General features: G+C 45.7%; 1 protein-coding gene across 1 annotated transcript in view; it reads left to right on the top strand.

Moving 5' to 3' along the window:
- Positions 1-17,490, top strand: part of LOC141106877 (uncharacterized) — a 211,149-nt gene that overhangs the window by 155,700 nt on the left and 37,959 nt on the right. The gene's annotated exons all lie outside the window — the stretch shown is intronic.

Raw genomic sequence — 17,490 nt, 5'->3', positions numbered from 1 at the left:
TCACACAGGGTGGGGGGCCGGCATCTGGGGGCCCCCTTATTAAGGGGGGCTCCCGGATTCCGATAAGCCCCCCGCCCGCAGACCCCGACAACCAACGGCCAGGGTTGTCGGGAAGAGGCCCTTGTCCTCATCAACATGGGGACAAGGTGCTTTGGGGTGGGGGGGCCGCAGGGCGCCCCCCTCCCCCAAGGCACCCACCCCCCCATGTTGAGGGCATGCGGCCTGGTACGGCTCAGGAGGGGGGGGGCGCTCGCTCGTCCCCACCCACTTTCCTGGCCGGCCGGGCTGCGTGCTCGGATAAGGGTCTGGTATGGATTTGGGGGGGGACCCCCACGCCGATTTTTCGGCATAGGGGGTTCCCCTTACAATCCATGCCAGACCTAAGGGCCTGGTATGCCTCCGAGGGGGGAACCCACGCCGGTTTTTTCATTTAAAATTTGGCGCGGTGTTCCCGCCTCAGGATTCATACCAGGCAGCTGTCAGCGCTGCCTGTCACTCATCGCGGAAGGAAAACAAAGTTTTCCTTTCCCGATGAGTGAGCCATCTCAGCGCTGGCTCCTGCGACGGGGCTCGTAGGTGTCAAATCTCGCCGAGAAGTGCGGCGAGATTGACACAATATCGCGGTCACCTACTGTATCTATATAGATAGAAAAATACATATATAAATGCAAGCATAGATATAAAATGAAACATTTTATTATTAAAAAAATGGATTTATGAAAATAAAATCATAAAATGGATGGAAATAAATCCATGGGCCAATGTGTACTAAAAATATGTACTGAAAATATGTAAAAAATGGCTCCAAAGGGCCAACCCCAAAGACCGTATGGGAGTCTGCGCCCACAGACTAAAATTAAAAATAAAAAATTAAAAATAGTTGTGTTGGTGCATACTATCAACATACTATAGTTAAGAAAAAAATATAATAAAATAAAAATACGTCCGGTGACCCGGTGATGTGAACCCAGAGCGATGGCTTTAACACCGAATGCATATGTACAGTATAATAACATTGCATAATCAAATGTTAGCATAACATTGCACGATCGAGTGCCAAAAAAAAAAAAAAAAAAAAAAAAAAAGGGGGGGGGGGAAAGAAGGGAGAAGGGGAAAAGGGGAAAAAAGGGAACCAAAAAAGTTAAGCATTGTTAATGAAGGCATTTACGTCTGTGTCGACGTTCTTGCCAAATGGCACATAACTTTTAACTTTGTATATCCAGGACATCTCTAACTTGGAGATCTCCCTGATAAGTGAACTACCTCGCCAGTGGGGTTTATACTTGTCAATCCCTACAAAAAGTGTTTTAGAGGGGTCTCTACTGTGGACCTGATCGTAGTGCCTGGAGACAGGGTGTTTATCATAACCTCTTCTTATATTCCCTATGTGTTCATTTAAGCGAACACGTAGGGCCCTTTTGGTCCTCCCTATATACTGGAGCCCACAGGGGCATTGTAGGAGATAGACCACCCCTTCGGAACCACACGTAATAAATGGTTCAATGTCATGTGAGCACCATGTGCTGGTAGATGTGAATGTCGTAATGCGTCTAGATCTATTGATCTTAAGAGAGCACGCTTGACATTTCCCACACCTATAAAACCCCGTCAGATTTTGAAGAAAGGATCTGGATCCTTGTGGGGGATCTTGGACTGTAGGTGCTACTCTACTCCCCAAGGAAGCTGCTCCCCTAAATATCACTTTGGGGTTGGGTGGTAAAATGGTCTTAAGAGCTGCATCGCTACCCAGAACATGCCAGTGCTTGCGTATTAATTGTTTAATCGCACGATGTTGCACCGAAAAAGTGGTGACAAATGGTACGATGTCTGAAACCTCCATCCTGGGTCTAGATACATCAGACAAAAGATCGGCCCTTTCCCTAGCCGATTTCACGGCCCGAGAGAGGGAGAGCCCATCGTACCCCTTTTCCAAGAATCTTTTTGTCAGAATGGATGCTTGGTGATCAAAGGTGACTATATCTGCGCAGTTGCGTCTGAGGCGCAAAAATTGTCCCAGGGGGATAGCCTTGATCCAAGGTTCATGGTGGCAACTGTCCACAGAAATGTAGGCATTTCTGTCGGTTGTCTTGAAAAAAGTAGATGTTACAAACCGTCCATCCACAATCTGGATCTTCAAGTCCAGGAAGTGGATGGTATCCTGGCTGGCCTCAAAATTAAATCTAATGCCTCTGTTGTTGGTATTGAGGATATTCATGAAGTCATGAAGTTCAGCCTCACATCCATCCCATAAGAGGAGGACGTCGTCAATATATCTAGCCCACAGGAGCACCTCAGGTCTCCTGGGGGCGTCGACGACGTCCTCCTCCCACTTGGCCATGAAGATATTGGCCAAGCTAGGGGCATACTTGGCAGGACCGTGGAGTAGCTATGGGGGCCAAGTATGCCCCTAGCTTGGCCAATATCTTCATGGCCAAGTGGGAGGAGGACGTCGTCGACGCCCCCAGGAGACCTGAGGTGCTCCTGTGGGCTAGATATATTGACGACGTCCTCCTCCTATGGGATGGATGTGAGGCTGAACTTCATGACTTCATGAATATTCTCAATACCAACAACAGAGGCATTAGATTTAATTTTGAGGCCAGCCAGGATACCATCCACTTCCTGGACTTGAAGATCCAGATTGTGGATGGACGGTTTGTAACATCTACTTTTTTCAAGACAACCGACAGAAATGCCTACATTTCTGTGGACAGTTGCCACCATGAACCTTGGATCAAGGCTATCCCCCTGGGACAATTTTTGCGCCTCAGACGCAACTGCTCAGATATAGTCACCTTTGATCACCAAGCATCCATTCTGACAAAAAGATTCTTGGAAAAGGGGTACGATGGGCTCTCCCTCTCTCGGGCTGTGAAATCGGCTAGGGATAGGGCCGATCTTTTGTCTGATGTATCTAGACCCAGGATGGAGGTTTCAGACATTGTACCATTTGTCACCACTTTTTCGGTGCAACATCGTGCGATTAAACAATTAATACACAAGCATTGGCATGTTCTGGGTAGCGATGCAGCTCTTAAGACCATTTTACCACCCAACCCCAAAGTGATATTTAGGGGAGCAGCTTCCTTGGGGAGTAGAGTAGCACCTACAGTCCAAGATCCCCCACAAGGATCCAGATCCTTTCTTCAAAATCTGACGGGGTTTTATAGGTGTGGGAAATGTCAAGTGTGCTCTCTTAAAGGGGTTGTAAAGTTGTTTTTTTTTTTTTTTTAAAATAACAAACATGTTATACTTACCTTCACTGTGCAGCTCGTTCTGCACAGAGTGGCCCCGAACCTGGTCTTCTGGGGTCCCTCGGCGGCTGTTTCAGCTCCTCCCCGCAAGCATTTACCACCTTCATGCGAGCTCCCTCGCACGGTGGTGAGTGCTTGTGGGCGCGCTCCCGTGATACAGCCGGCGGCTATAGCCGCTCGCTGTATCACTCGGCCCCGCCCCCCGGCGCGCCGCGTCATCGGATGTGATTGACAGCAGCGCGAGCCAATGGCTGCGCTGCTTTCAATCCATCCACTGCAGCCAATCAGCGACCAGGCTGAGCTGCAATGAAGCTGACGAGGACGAGGAGCGAAGATTCGAGGCGTCAGGTAAGTAAAACGGGGGGGCTGGGGGCGGCGGTACTGTCAAAAGTTTTTTCACCTTAATGCATAGAATGCATTAAGGTGAAAAAATTTTTACCTTTACAACCCCTTTAATATCAATAGATCTAGACGCATTACGACATTCACATCTACCAGCACATGGTGCTCACATGACATTGAACCATTTATTACGTGTGGTTCCGAAGGGGTGGTCTATCTCCTACAATGTCCCTGTGGGCTCCAGTATATAGGGAGGACCAAAAGGGCCCTACGTGTTCGCTTAAATGAACACATAGGGAATATAAGAAGAGGTTATGATAAACACCCTGTCTCCAGGCACTACGATCAGGTCCACAGTAGAGACCCCTCTAAAACACTTTTTGTAGGGATTGACAAGTATAAACCCCACTGGCGAGGTAGTTCACTTATCAGGGAGATCTCCAAGTTAGAGATGTCCTGGATATACAAAGTTAAAAGTTATGTGCCATTTGGCATGAACGTCGACACAGACGTAAATGCCTTCATTAACAATGCTTAACTTTTTTGGTTCCCTTTTTTCCCCTTTTCCCCTTCTCCCTTCTTTCCCCTCCCCCCTTTTTTTTTTTTTTGGCACTCGATCGTGCAATGTTATGCTAACATTTGATTATGCAATGTTATTATACTGTACATATGCATTCGGTGTTAAAGCCATCGCTCTGGGTTCACATCACCGGGTCACCAGACGTATTTTTATTTTATTATATTTTTTTCTTAACTATAGTATGTTGATAGTATGCACCAACACAACTATTTTTAATTTTTTATTTTTAATTTTATAGTCTGTGGGCGCAGACTCCCATACGGTCTTTGGGGTTGGCCCTTTGGAGCCATTTTTTACATATTTTCAGTACATATTTTTAGTACACATTGGCCCATGGATTTATTTGCATCCATTTTATGATTTTATTTTCATAAATCCATTTTTTTAATAATAAAATGTTTCATTTTATATCTATGCTCGCATTTATATATGTATTTTTCTATCTATATAGATATAACATTATTTCGCATGCAATACTTAGGCTGGCCACTAGAGGCCCCCTTGTTTTCATGTCCCCAGAGGCCTCATTTCCAATTTTTCTCTAAGTGTGCCACCACTGAGATCCTTCACAATATGGTACACTTAGGATGTTAACTGTCTACCTTGGTGCGGACACACGCCGGTGCAGTGGACCTATGGCCCCTTTGGGTTGTGTAGTTTTTATTTTTATTTTTATTTTAGTGGGGTGCGGATTTGATGTTTATACAGGGAGGATTTGTTGTTTTTTTCATCCATCCCCCCCTTCTAGGTCCACCTTTGCTGCCCATGCGCCGTGAAGTCATTTAGTTCTTTGTCTGACGTAGCGTCATGTGACGCGAGTCAGGACTCCTGGCGCGCAAGCGCAGTGGCTCTTTTGGTTTAGCCTTTTTTTTCGCTCGGTTTCTCTTCCGCCCAAGATCTGACATCGCATCACGTGATGGGAGCTGTGACGCAGGGTACGCATGCGCCCCTGTGTCCAACCATCTGCGCTCCAGGTGAATGCGGACGTCCGGTCCGGTCGGCATCCAGAGCGAGGCTCTCATTTCTAATATTGTTATTTAACCTCCCTGGCGGTATGATTATTTTGGATTTTAGGTGCTGAAAGCGGTACCATTATTTTGCATGGAAATTTGGCGTTTTATATTGTAGGTCTGTAAATCTTAACAATAACACTTAAATCTGTCCAAACCAGAGTCTAGTAGATATCCCGGGTATGATAAAGTTTGAAACACAAAAACATAAATTATAATATAATAAATAAAAATAAATAATTTTAAAAAATTTAAAAAAATAGTAATAAAATAAATTTCCCCACAATTCACTATCGCTCAATTCTGCAAGTGTTCTAATTTATTATCACTGTTTTCTAGCTGGTCTAAAGCCACTTTTGACGTAAAGGGACACTTTTTGGTTGCTATGGACAATCTCCAGTTTCCAGGCAGAAAGAACAGTGTATATCATGTAAAACTGCATGCAGGGCATGGGCCAGAGCACTGGGGACAAAAGGGATGTGAAATCATTTCATACAGTACTGTAATCTGTAAGATTACAGTACTGTATGTGTTATGATTTTGACAGTTTTTTGAATTTGCCGCCAGGCTCCGCCCCCGTGCATCGCGCCGCTCGCAGGGAACGGAGCCTGGCACGGAGAGGCTTTGGAGGAGGACGGAGCCCTCGGACACTGCGGGGGACATCGCAGGATCCCGGGGACAAGGTAAGTAACGCCGCCCCAGGATCCTGCAATGCGATCCCGAGTGTGGCTCGGGGTTACCGTTAATGGTACTGAATTTTAACCCCGAGCCACACACGGGAAAACCGCCAGGGAGGCTACGGGAGGTGACGCGATGCACCGCCCGTGCCCCTGGAAGACGCAAATTTTTGCGAAACGCAGCGTAGGGCTGAGCGGTGTCATCGCGTCACCTCCTTCTGTCGTTGTCACTCCAGCAGGACGGGCGGCCTGTGAACATCCGGCTGGTGTCACAGACTGTCCCTTCATCAGAGGACGAATCACTTTTTCTATATGTGAGTGTTTATTTTATTTTTTAAATAAATACCATTGGATTTTACACTATGGGAGCCTTCTTTTGTTTCCCCCACATGATGTTAACACTCCATTGAGGGCTGAGCTATACCTTTCCCTGTGGATCCATTCGCACCACAGATCCTGAGGTTCCATTTCGGTTCCGTCTTGTTTCCTGGGTTGCCCGAAGCAACAGGACTACAATGCCCATTTAGACCCTCTGTAACGGGGGGTCATGGGGTTCCGGTAAGCGGCCAGGCACTTCATCTATGGTGGTGGACCCACACATCTGGGATTTCATATAATTGGATTTTTTGCACAATTACAGCACTTTTTTGGGGTTTTTTGCACATGGACTTTTTTATATATATATAATTTTCTACAATTCGATTTATTATTGCATATATATTTTTTATATATTTACCTAAGGGGAGGTTGTTTTCATTTATCAACCTGATCTGGTGTTGTCACATTATATCACATGTTTATATAATGTTCACTTTTGTATTTTTTTCAGTCACACACGTGTTACTTTTTTTTGTTTTTAGGCGCCAGTCTCCCTACCACCTTTTCTATTTATTCGGAGCTTTACAATATTTAATATCTATGAATAGTTTATACAGAGTTGTCACAGATACTGGTACACCAGTGTATTTAGGTGTATATATACAGAGTACCGCCTCCTTTAACCCTTTCTTTGCCACTAAAATATGACATGCCATGTTTCACCCCACTTGTGGGTCCAGGACCTCCATGGTGGGTGTCGCCACATAGAGGCGAGTGAACGAATGTTAATTCACTGATCTCCCTTCCCTAAGAACCTGGAAGCTACAGTGCATCTGGAAAGTATCCACAGCCCTTCACTTTTTCCCCACTTTGTTATGTCACAGCCTTATTCCAAAATTGATTTAAATTCATTATTTTCTCAAGGTGTCTTTCAGGACAGCACCTGAGAGATAGTGACTCCTCCCACTGGACCATAGGAAACACCTCTTCCTCCAGAAATTTAAAGGGAGGTACCTCCCTACCTTACCTCAGTTTTTGTGTTTCCTCCGGCCCGGAGGGAACATCTTTTGGGAGGGTAGTCAATGTCTCTCGGGTGCTCCTGAGAGACGGGGCTTCCTTCTCTCTTTTCCTCCACAAGAGACCCGCTGTCCTCCCGGCCTACCCAAGCATCAGCAGCGGTAGCAATTGGCTCATTTTCCCCTCCTAGTGCTCGGCGAAAGCCGAAGATCCGGTGGCCCACGCGGTTGTAGGAAGTGGCGGTGCACGTGTGCCGCCGCCATTTTGGCCGGCGTTCACGCCGGAAATGACAAAGCGGGTCACTGGGTCAGCGAAAACATCATTTCCGGCATGGACGCAAGGGGGGAGGAGGGAGGACAGGAGCTGATGCCTATTTCCGCTTCCGGTCCGATGCAGATGTACTATGGGAGTCCGGAAGCGGCATATGCAGCCACGAGTGGAAAGCTGCACACCAGACATGGAGGAGTCAGCATCTGCAGCAGTGGGGACAGGCACAGGCACCAGCAAAGCTCAGGTAGGAGCAGTGGTTAAAGTCTGCCTTTTTCCTTTACCTGGTGTTTGGTCTATCCCTTTTTTTTCTACCCCCTAGTGGCAAGGGGCCTGTCTGGGCACTAGAGGCTGACTGGTTTCTTCTTAGTGCACCTGTGGGTGATTCTTGTGAAGCTGAGACTGGGTCTCACTAAAAGGTCCCCTGGTTGTTTTCCCTTTTTTGTTTTTTTTCTATAGGCTAAAAGCTCTGACCCAAAAAAGAGATGTCCTTCTTGCAGGGCCAAAATGGGAGAGAATTGGAAAAAAGCCCTGTGCAGTGCTTGCATCACTTCTTTAGTCCAGGAGGAATCAGCTTCGGTTTGTGATGACCTGGTTGCCTCTGTAAAGAAGGAGCTATATGCCACGATTCAAACTTTTCGTGACTCTTTAGTTAAACCAGCAGCTAGTCAGCCATCCACTTCTGAGTCTTCCCAGGGTTCCCTTTCTACCCAGGTGGTGGAAACTTTACCTGACTATGGAAGAGCAGTCCCCTGCTCCTTCCATTAAAGATTCAGAAGAGGAGGGTGAGGAGGCTGAGGCGGCCCCTTCCAAACGTAAGATATCCCTAGAGGAGGTAGACGGGCTCCTTTAAAGCTATTCATACGATTGGCTTAAGTGAGGAAAAGAAGAAATTATCTCCTCATGACCGCATGTATGCTGGGTTAAATTAACCTAAGGGGCGAACATTTCCGGTCCATTCGGTCATTTCTGACGCCATTGCTAAGGAATGGCAAGATCCAGAGAGAAAACCCTTTTTTTCCAGAACCCACAAAAGGCGCTTCCCTTTTGAGGAGGACCCTTTTGCGGTGTGGAATAAGGTGCCCAGGCTGGATGCTGCATTTTCCCAGGTCTCAAGATCCACAGACCTGTCTTTTGAAGACATGGGAGTTCTGAAGGATGCAATGGACATGGATCTTTTGCTCAAGAGATCATGGCAATCAATCATGAGCAATTTAAAGCCAGCAATGGCCACACCATGTGTAGCCAGGAATCTGGAATACTGGGTGAACCAACTTAGATCACATATAGTGGCAGATCCCCCCAAGCAGGAGATCTTAGATTCCTTTCCTACCCTGATCTCTGCAGTTGCTTATATTGCGGATGCTTCGGCTGAAGCAATCAAAATGTCAGCTAGGTCAGCAGCTTTGACAAATGCTGCAAGAAGAGCTTTATGGCTAAAAACCTGGCAAAGTGATACAGCTTCAAAAAGCAAGTTTTGTGGTATTCCCTTTTCAGGTGACCTTTTTGGCCCTGATCTAGATAATATCCTAGACAGAACTGCTGATAAAAAGAAGTCCTTCCCGGTCAAAAAGAAAAAGCAGGTCCCAAAACGTCTTTTTCAACCTCAAAAAGCTCAAGAGCAGGACAGTAAGTTTCAGGGGAGGAGGAAAAATTGGTCCACACAAAAAGCGAAGGGTAAAGGCGGAATTCTCTTCCGTTCTCCTTCACAGGCCGAGAAATCGCAATAACTCATCCCTGCGGGTTGGCGGAAGATTACGAGAGTTTCTTCCGCAGTGGTCAGGGATAACTTCAAATCAGTTTATTCTGACCATTCTCTCGCAGAGCTATACTCTCGAGTTTTCCAGAAGCCGCCCAAGAAGGTTTCTGATAACAAATACCCCTCGAGATCCAATAATGGCCCTGGCCATGAAGTCCTCTCTCGAGGAACTGATGCAGCAGGGTGTAGTAATCCCAGTGCCACCAAAAGAACGGCAGGAGGGGTTCTATTCTCATGTCTTCCTGGTAAAAAAACCAACAGGAAGATTTTGATTAATTCTCAATCTAAAGCCGCTAAACGTAGCCATCAGTTACAGAAAGTTCAAGATGGACTCAATTTTTACTGTCAGAAATCTACTCCAGGTTGCTTCATGGCGTCAGTGAATTTAAAAGATGCATACCTGCATATTCCAATATCATCCCAGTTCCAGAGGTATCTCAGGTTGGTGGTAAGGATGGAAGGCAGAATTCAGCATCTACAATTCAGAGCCTTACCCTTCGGGCTATCATCCGCACCCCGAATTTTCACCAAGGTGATGGCAGAGGCCCTAGCTCCGCTTCGTCTTCAAGGAATCGCAGTAATTCCTTATTTAGACGATCTGCTATTTTTCGCCCCCTCAAGAGAGGAATTGCAGAGCAATTTAGGCAGAGCATGCAGCCATCTGGAGTCTCTCGGATGGATTCTAAATCTCCAAAAATCTTCCCTGGACCCATCTCAGGAAATTCGGTTTCTAGGGTATATAATAAATTCTGTAGATCAAAGGATCTTTCTTCCTACAGAGAAGAAGGAAAAAATCCAGGATACAGTGTCTTTACTGCAGACCAACCAGCAGCTGATGGTAAGGCGGGTCATGTCAGCTCTGGGTGTTCTGACTTCATCAATGCCGGCTGTTCAGTGGGCAAGGCTACACTTCAGACATTTGCAGGCCTTTCTTCTGAGATCTTGGGATCACAATTTGGAATCCCTACAATCAGAGGTAAAAATTCCAACTCAGGTGAAGAGGTCACTATAGTGGTGGAAGAGGCAGGACATCCTATCGGAGGGGTTAGTCTGGGCTTTTCTGATCGAAAAAAGACTGACAACCGATGCCAGTTCCTGGGGTTGGGGGGCCCACCTAGGAAGGGGTTTCACTCAGGGAAACTGGTCCAAGAAAGAGGCAACAAAGTCCTCAAACTGGAGAGAGCTCAAGGCGATTGAATTGGCTCTGAAGTCATTTGCTCAGTGTCTTCAAGCTCAGCATGTTCAAATACTAACAGACAATGCCACGGCTGTGGCTTATATAAACAGGCAGGGAGGTACAAGGAGCAAATTGCTGCAGGTACTAGCCATGAACATTCTTCGGTGGGCAGAAGGACACTTTCTGTCTCTATCAGCAGTCCACCTAAAGGGGTCTCTGAACAGGGTGGCGGATTTCCTGAGCAGGAACCCCATTCAGGAAGCGGAATGGTCTCTGAACCCAGAAGTTTTCGCTATGATTGCCGAAAAATGGGGGCTGCCAGAGGTGGACCTATTCGCCTCAAAAGGGAATGCCCTGGTTCCGCTATTTTTTTCCCTAAACAATCACGACGGGTCACTAGGGACAGATGCTTTGGCGTATCCATGGAAATTCCATCTTTGCTACGCTTTCCCCCCATTCCAGTTAATTCCCTTAATATTAAGGAAAATTCAGAAGAAAATGGTACCAGTCATCCTAATCACGCCCTTTTGGCCAAGAAGGGCCTGGTTCTCAACCGTTCTGAGAATGGCGGTCAAGCCTTATTGGCATCTGCCCCTCAGGCACAATTTACTATTACAAGGTCCCGTAAATCATCCAGAGGTAGCCACTTTGGCGCTCACAGCCTGGTATCTGAAGAGCAGCTCCTAAAAAGCAAGGGTTTTTCCAAACGGTTGATTTCAACACTATTATCAAGTAGGAAAAAGGTGACTTGGGACATTTATTCCAGGGTCTGGAAGGTTTATAATACATGGTATAGTTCATCTGCCCAGGACCCAGGGAGTCTTGTTACCATTCTAGAAATTTTACAAGTTGGAGCTGACAAGGGGTTAGCAGTTAGTGCCTTGAAGGTGCAGGTTGCTGCGCTAGCAGTGTTCTTAAAAAAAATCTGTGGTCTCAAAATTGTTGGTAACCCGATTCTTCAGATCTCTTACGAGATCCAGACCAGCACCGCTTAAGTTTTTTCCTAAATGGGATCTGGCGATAGTCCTTCAGTCTCTAAAAAAAGAGTCCCTTTGAACCCTTGGAAGAAGCGCCACTCTTAAAACGCCACTTTTAAATCTGTGTTTCTGATTGCCATGGTCTCTGCACGCAGGATTAGTGAGCTTAACACTTTATCAATTAAGGAACCCTATTTGTCTATCTTATCAGATAGGGTTATACTTAGGACAGACCAGAAATTCTTACAGAATTCGTACAGAATCGTGTTCAGGACATTGTACTTCCAACCTTCTGCCCTAACCCAGCAGGGGAGAAGGAGAATTGTTTCCACATGTTGGATGTCAGAAGGACTTTGTTATGTTACTTGGAAAGAACAAAGCTCTTTAGAAGTTCAGATTCACTGTTTGTGCTATTTTCAGGGAACAAGAAAGGTTGCCAGTAGGAATAAGCTTCGAGTTCGAGTCGAACTCATGTTCGACTCGAACTTGGCTGTTCGCCAGTTCGCCAAACAGCGAACTATTTGAGGTGTTTGTGGCAAATTCCAATGCCGCGGAACACCCTTTAAAAGTCTATGGGAGAAATCAAAAGTGCTAATTTTAAAGGCTTATATGCAAGTTATTGTCATAAAAAGTGTTTGGGGACCTGGGTCCTGCCCCAGGGGACATGGATCAATGCAAAAAAAAGTTTTTAAAACGGACGTTTTTTCGGGAGCAGTGATTTTAATAATGCTTAAAGTCAAACAAAAAAAGTGTAATATCCCTTTAAATTTCGTAGCTGGGGGGTGTCTATAGTATGCCTGTAAAGGGGCGCATGTTTCCCGTGTTTAGAACAGTCTGGTGACATTTCAAAGGAAAAAAGTCATTTAAAACTACTCGCGGCTATTGCATTGCCGGTCCGACAATACACATAGAAGTTCATTGATAAAAACGGCATGGGAATTCCCCACAGGGAACCCTGAACCAAAATTTAAAAAAAAAATGACGTGGGGGTCCCCCTAAATTCCATACCAGGCCCTTCAGGTCTGGTATGGATATTAAGGGGAACCCCGGCCAAAATTTTTTAAAAAAATGACGTGGGGGCCCCCCTAAATTTCAGGTCTGGTATGGATTTTAAGGGGAACCCCGCACCAAAATTAAAAAAAAAAAACAGCGTGGGGTCCCCCCAAAAATCCATACCAGACCCTTATCCGAGCATGCATCCTGGCAGGCCGCAGGAAAAGAGGGGGGGACGAGAGAGCGCCCCCCCCCTGAACCGTACCAGGCCACATGCCCTCAACATTGGGAGGGTGCTTTGGGGTAGCCCCCCAAAACACCTTGTCCCCATGTTCATGAGGACAAGGGCCTCATCCCCACAACCCTGGCCGGTGGTTGTGGGGATCTGCGGGCGGGGGGCTTATCGGAATCTGGAAGCCCCCTTTAACAAGGGGACCCCCAGATCCCGGCCCCCGTGTAAAATGGTAAGGGGGTACTTCCTACCATTTCACTCAAAAACTGTCAAAAATGTTAAAAATGACAAGAGACAGTTTTTGACAATTCCTTTATTTAAATGCTTCTTCTTTCTTCTATCTTCCTTCATCTTCTTCTGGCTCTTCTGGTTCTTCCTCCGGTGTTCTCGTCCAGCATCTCCTCCGTGGCGTCTTCTATCTTCTTCTTCTCGGGCCGCTCTGCACCCATGGCATGGGGGGAGGCTCCCGCTCTTCTCTTCATCTTCTTCTCTTCTTCATCTTCTTCTCTTCTTCATCTTCTTCTCCGGGCCGCTCCGCATCCATGCTGGCATGGAGGGAAGTTTCCGCTGTGTGACGCGTCTCCTCTTCTGACGGTTCTTAAATAACGGGGGTGGGGCCACCCGGTGACCCCGCCCCCCTCTGACGCACGGGACATGACGGGACTTCCCTGTGGCATTCCCCGTGACGTCACAGGGAAGTCCCGTCAAGTCACCATTTTTGACAGTTTTTTAGTGAAATGGTAGAGGTACTTTTGTACCCCCTTACCATTTCACACAGGGGGGGGCGGGATCTAGGGGTCCCCTTGTTAAAGGGGGCTTTCAGATTCCGTTAAGCCCCCCGCCTGCAGACCCCCACAACCCTGGCCTTGTCAACATGGGGACAAGGTGTTTTGGGGGGCTACCCCAAAGCACCCTCCCAGTGTTGAGGGCATGTGGCCTTGTACAGTTCAGGAGGGGGGGCGCTCTCTCGCCCCCCCTCTTTTCCTGTGGCCTACCAGGTTGCGTGCTTGGATAAGGGTCTGGTATGGATTTTTTGGGGGACCCCACGCCGTATTTTTTTTATTTTGGCGCGGGGTTCTCCTTAAAATGGTCTTGTATGGAATTTAGGGGGACCCACACGTCATTTTTTTAAAAAATTTTGGCCGGGGTTGCCCTTAATATCCATACCAGACCTGAAGGGCCTGGTATGGAATTTAGGGGGACCCCCACGTCATTTTTTTTTTAAATTTTGGTTCAGGGTTCCCCTGTGCGGAATTCCCATGCCGTTTTTATCAATGAACTTTTATGTGTATTGTCGGACTGTCAGACTGTTCTAAACACAGGAAACATGTGCCTCTTTACAGGCATACTATAGACACCCCCCAGCTACGAAATTTAAAGGGATATTACACTTTTATTGTTTGACTTTAAGCATTATTAAAATCACTGCTCCTGAAAAAACGGCCGTTTTTAAAACTTTTTTTTGCATTGATCCATGTCCCCTGGGGCAGGACCCAGGCCCCCAAACACTTTTTATGACACTAACTTGCATATAAGCCTTTAAAATTAGCACTTTTGATTATTCATGTTCATGTCCCATAGACTTTAATGGTGTTTGCGTGTTCGAATGAACTTTTTTCCTGTTCCCATGTTCTGGTGCGAACTGAACAGGGGGGTGTTCGGCTCATCCCTAGTTGCCAGGCTTCTAAGGTTTCTTTAACAAGGTGGCTAAAACTATCCATTTCAGAGGCTTATTCGCATGCAGGTGTGTCTCCACCAGCAGGAATTTTGTGCACTCAACAAGAGCACTAGCAGCCACTTGCGCAGAGAAAGCTGGTGCCACCTCTGAACAAACTGAACGATCGGGGGAGAAGGGCCTTAGTCAGGGAGGTGACCAAGAACCCGATGGTCACTCTGACAGAGCTCCAGCGTTTTTTCTGTGGAGAGAGGAGAACCTTCCAGAAGAACAATCATCTCTGCAGCACTCCACCAATCAGGCCTGTATGGTAGAGTGGCCATACGGAAGCCACTCTTCAGTAAACGGCACATGACAGCCCCCGTGGTGTTTGCCAAAAGGCACCTGAAGGAGTCTAACAATGAGAAACTAAATGATCTGATGAAACAAAGATTGAAATCTTTGGCCTAAATGGCAAGCGTCATGTCTGGAGGAAATCAGGCACCGCTCATCACCTGGCCAATACCATCTCTATATTGAAGCATGGTGGTGGAAGCATCATGCTGTGGGGATGTTTTTTAGCAGCAGGAACTGGGAGACTAGTCAGGATCGAGGAAAAGATGAATGCAGCAATGTACAGAGACATTCTTGATGAAAACCAGATCCAGAGCGATCTGGATCTCAGATTGGGATGAAGGTTCATCTTCCAACAGGACAACCACCCTAAGCACACAGCCAAGATTACAACAGAGTGGCTACGAGACAACTCTGTGAATGTCCTTGAGAGGCCCAGCCAGAGCTCAGACTTGAACCCAACTGAACATCTCTGGAGAGATCTGAAAATGGCTGTGCACCGAAGCTCCTCATCCAACCTGATCGAGCTTCAGAGGTACTGCAAAAACTGCCCAAAAATATGTGCCAAACTTGTAGAATCATACTCAAAAAGACTTGAGGCTGTAATTGGTGCCAAAGGGGCTTCACCAAAGTATTGAGTAAAGGTGTACAGTAGGGGGCGCTAGAGACCTGAAAACATATGTATCTGCCAATAGATACACGCACTAACTATATCAACCACAGTGGATTAAATAGTGCTGTTTGTGCTAAACTGAAATTATATCAAATACATAGTTTATAATAAAAATGAATATAAAGAATGAAGTGAAAAGTGATATTAAAATCAACATAATTCTTAGTGCAAGTGTGATAAATAAAATCGTGATGTTTGATTGTCCCAATCCATTGAAAAGATCAGAGCAAACAGTTGAAACCAACATCAAAGCAGACACATGGATCCTCAAAGATGCAACAATTCTTGCGATGATATAAAGATTCCGTCACCCAAGAGGAAAAACACCTGAAGATAATAGATATCTGCTTACCAGATACCAATGACTTCTTTAACTAAAAAGAAAGTCATTAGTGCTTGTACAGGATTGTGCCTGTTCACATGAAGGCTGGAAGGCTGGATGGTACTTTAGGCATAGATCCCTCCCGTCCCATTCATTCAGGATAGGAAATATGAGAAACAAAAGGGAATCTCCATAGCGTAAAACCGTTTAATGTATAAAAATAGAGAACAATAAAATAGCCAATTGGCCTCTTACATTGATCGGTGCCTACCCGGCACTGGGACTGCTCGCATGTCAGGGTGAATGGAGTCAGGAACCCTTCGCATCACATCGCACATGCGGCGTGCGTTCCACCCCGTGCGTCTAGCTAACCAGATGATCCGGATGTAGGTGGGACGATTCTGGACATGTGACATGTGACATGTGACTATTTTATTGCTCTCTATTTTTATACATTAAACGGTTTTACGCTATGGAGATTCCCTTTTGTTTCTCATATTTCCTATTCTGAATGAATGGAACGGGAGGGATCTATGCCTAAAGTACCATCCAGCCTTCCAGCCTTCATGTGAACAGGCACAATCCTGTACAAGCACTAATGACTTTCTTTTTAGTTAAAGAAGTCATTGGTATCTGGTAAGCAGATATCTATTATCTTCAGGTGTTTTTCCTCTTGGGTGACGGAATCTTTATATCATCGCAAGAATTGTTGCATCTTTGAGGATCCATGTGTCTGCTTTGATGTTGGTTTCAACTGTTTGCTCTGATCTTTTCAATGGATTGGGACAATCAAACATCACGATTTTATTTATCACACTTGCACTAAGAATTTTGTTGATTTTAATATCACTTTTCACTTCATTCTTTATATTCATTTTTATTATAAACTATGTATTTGATATAATTTCAGTTTAGCACAAACAGCACTATTTAATCCACTGTGGTTGATATAGTTAGTGCGTGTATCTATTGGCAGATACATATGTTTTCAGGTCTCTAGCGCCCCCTACTGTACACCATTACTTATTTGATTGTTTCATTCAAATTAGGGGAGCAGCTTGTATCTGTGACTTTTTGTGTTTTTTGTGTGTTATTCACACTTACCATATTTATTTATTAATTTTTCCATATTTATTATCACGGGCGCGAAAGTATTGTCTATTTAAAGTATTGAGTAAAGGCTGTGATACTTATGTACATGGGATTTTTTTGCTCTTTAGTATTAATAAATCTGTAAAGATTTCAAACAAATTTCTTTCACGTTGTCTTTATAGGGGATTGTTTGTAGAAGTTTGAAGAAAATAATTAATTTAATCCATTTTGAAATAAGGCTGTAACATAACAAAATGTGGAAAAAGTAAAGTGCTGTGAAAACTTTCCAGATACACTGTATGTGGATGACATCACTTCCAGGTCCGGCTGTCACTTTCCCGGGTTGCTGTGGTAGAGGGGAAAAGCAAATGGAGTGCAATATGTACTTCATTACCTTCAATGGAAGGCAGATGAGACAACACTGGTCAAACAGACCCCTAAAGTCACATTAAAGGGTTAGTTTGCCTAATACAGAAAAACGGTAAAGGTGGCCCAACACTGGACCCCCTTCACCCCCCACCCCCGTCCTCACTGTACTTACCATCAGCCATCCTCTACTATCAGGGCTCTCTCACCACTCCAATGGTCAGGGGATATGAAATACCCCACTGCTCTGTCTTCTCCATACTGAGCTGCCAGGATGGACCAGATGGATTCTGATTGGTCAGAGCCATCACATGTAAAGCGGGGTCCTGGAGGGTGGGGAGGGGATCTGGTGTTAGTTCAGCTTTACAGTTCTTCTGTGGAGGTGATCTAACCCTTTAATAAACCATTGCACTAACAGCTTAGGTT

This window comes from Aquarana catesbeiana, linkage group LG08 (assembly GCF_042186555.1).
Source record: "Aquarana catesbeiana isolate 2022-GZ linkage group LG08, ASM4218655v1, whole genome shotgun sequence".
In the NCBI taxonomy this organism is placed as follows: Eukaryota; Metazoa; Chordata; class Amphibia; order Anura; family Ranidae; genus Aquarana; species Aquarana catesbeiana.
The sequence above is the reverse complement of the archived record's forward strand: the minus strand, read 5'-3'. Positions and strand labels throughout refer to the sequence as shown.